The sequence below is a fragment of the Panthera pardus genome, unplaced genomic scaffold (genome assembly GCF_024362965.1).
Source record: "Panthera pardus isolate Hobbes unplaced genomic scaffold, ASM2436296v1 HiC_scaffold_3, whole genome shotgun sequence".
In the NCBI taxonomy this organism is placed as follows: domain Eukaryota; kingdom Metazoa; phylum Chordata; class Mammalia; order Carnivora; family Felidae; genus Panthera; species Panthera pardus.
The window spans coordinates 14,178,838-14,181,614 of NW_026526876.1; positions in this window are offsets into that span (position 1 = coordinate 14,178,838).

A 2,777-nucleotide genomic window follows, 5' to 3' on the forward strand; every position below is an offset into this window, starting at 1 on the left:
TTCAGCTGTAACTAGATTTTTAAAGTATGTTCACCTTGATAATGCACAATGCGAAAACCTTGCATTTCTCAAAGCCAGTCTCCTGCATATCAACTAAATTCTCCCCACAATTAATAAGAGCCACTGAACAATTATCGTTATTGGATTTAAAGCACTTTAAAAAATATTCTCCAAACAAATATTTCTGTTAGAATTTGATTTCCCGACAACATGCTATTTATTTATTCCCGGGGAGTCAAGGTGATGTTTTAGTAGTGATGGATACATATTTACTCCTCTTTCTCCTTGTGAATCTCTACCTCCCCCTCTGGGAGACACAAAAAAAAGGATATTTAAACTAGATGCTAACAAACTCATGCACACGAATTAGAAATTCTCCACCGGCTCATTCCAATAGGGACACGAAGGGGTTAAGCCTGAGGCCTTCTGTTGTCTCCTTCCTTTTCCCGCCCCCCCCCCCGCCCGCTCCCGCGGGACCGCCGGGATTGGCTGGCACGTTGCCAGCAGGCTGTCAATCACCGAGTGTAAACAAGGCGCTGATTGGCTGTTGTCCAGTCCGCACAGGGCCTCCTGAAAAAAGCAATTACTGGCTCCGCGGTTTCAAGGCGCCCAAGGCCGCTTGATGAAAGGAGATAAGCTGGGGACAGTTTCCAGGACCCCCACGGGCCGACCCCAGCAGCCCGGGAGCCGAGGTGCGCCGCAGAGCCTGCGGATCAAAGGAATCCGGAGAGAAAGGGGAAGCAGGCGCACGGCCCGGGCCGGCCTTCCCCCGCGGGCATCTCTGACCTGGGGTGGGGGCTTGGGCGGCGGGCGGGGGCTCCGGGATTGGGCGCCCGCTTCGGGCGGCGTGGCCGGCGGGGCGGCTCCGGAGAGCCCGGGGCTGGCAGGTAAGCACCGGGACACCGCGAGCGCGGGACAGGGCGCGCGGTCCCGAGCTGAGGCTCCGGCGATGCCCCGACGCAGCGGCAGAGATAAAACCCCAGCTGCCGGAGCCTCTGGCCAGTCCCGAGGCCGACGCCTTCGGAAACGACCCCAGGCGGCGCGCGGCAACCGCGGGAGGAGAGGCAGCTTGCATAAATCCATAAAGCGCCTGGAGATCCGATTAGCGCGCGGCTATTCATTAGGCCGTGGGCGATTGAATTAGGTCCCCGTTGCGGACCCGGGGGGGCGGGGGGGGGGGCCGCTCGGGCTTGGCGCGACCATCGGGGTAGGGGGTGGCTGACGCGGACCACCGGGCTCGGCCCGTGGCTTCTGGAGGATGGAGTCGCAGTGACCGCCCCGACATGTGTCGGGGAGACGGACTTCCTCTGGGTCCCGCCCCTACGGGTGCGTGCGGAGGCCCCCCGCTTCCCACGCACATCCAGGAAAGCCGGCCCGGTTGGGGAGAAATCGCTCTCGCCTAGAGGTGGGTCGGCGGGGACGGCCTCCAGCCTGGGCTCCGGAACCCCTTGCAGGGCCAGGCGAGGCCGGAGCTCGGGCTGGAAGCGGCTTGCCGCGCCGTCCCGGAGCGCGCCGGGCTCACACTGCGTCCCTGGCCCCGGTGGCCTGGTGCGCGGAGGCTGCTCGGTCCGTGAGCCCTGGGACCCTCACCAGCTTCCCGCAGCCCCTCGGCACAGCTCTCCAGCCGGGACTTTGAAGTCTAGACCCCCCCCGGCAAAGCGCCCCTAGCTGACAGCACGTTGCCTATTCTGGTTTGGTAGCGGAGTACCCCATTGCTGACATTCTCCAATGAGTTGTTTTCCGGCCCAGGAACCTTCTTTTTTTTAATGTAAGATTGAGTTTTAAAGTTCCGTTTGAAATGAAATATATATGTGAGCAAAATACATATAAGAAAAAGATTCTCCATCCAAGGGAAAGAACACCTTGGCGACCGGCGGAATCCCTGGAGTTTCTCTGAGTTCCCAGAGCTGCGCCCGCCGCCCGATGCCCATGGGCCAGGAGGGGACTCCTGGCCTCTGACCGCCTGTGGGCGAGCCGTAGGGGCTTCCAGTCTCCAGGATCCCGCAGTTTGCGCAGAAAGGCACCCGCTGGGAAATCCCCATTCTCTGCTCCCCACCTCCTAGGGCAGAAGATTCTCTGAAGGTCCTGGAGCCTGGCTGATGGGCCCCACCCTAGCGGTACTGGAGGGAGGCCTGCAGGCTGCTTCAGACCGCAGAGAACTGTACGATTCCGGGACCTCCCTGCCCTTGCGGGTTGCAGCTGGCGTTCCCCAGATTACTAATTCAGGGGGTGAGAATTGGCTTTCAGGACCCCCATCCCCAGTGCTGTCCCCTGCCCCTGCTGACTCGCATCCAGAGACAGGCGGCAGGCCTGGGGAGGGCCTAGAGGCCTTGGATGTGCTTAGGCCTCACTCTTCCCTGCCTAGCTATGGCTCCCCCAACCCCACCCCCTCCTACTTCCCCCAGCATCACTTAAAACAAATCTAGTGGGCTCTCCGCGCCCCCCCCCCCCCCCCAGTGCTGTTTCAAAACAGTTGTTACAGCAAATAGTTGCCGATAGGCCTGCTGGATGCGGCAGGGTCTGGCAGCTTCCCAGCTCGGGCACCGGGCCGCCAGGCAGCTCCCCAAGTACCACCAAAATAAGCTGCCCGTGTTCCCCCGTGAGGCTCGGGCCGGGGCATGTTTGGCTGGAAGCACTATCAGCAACGAGGAAACCTCCGGTTTCCTTTTCACTCTCCCTGCTGCCCAGAGCTAACAAATGTTTTTAATTTCAGAGAAACATGGTGTAGGGATCTGAGGACTCGCCTTCCACTAGGGCGGGAGAGACCCCGGGAGAGG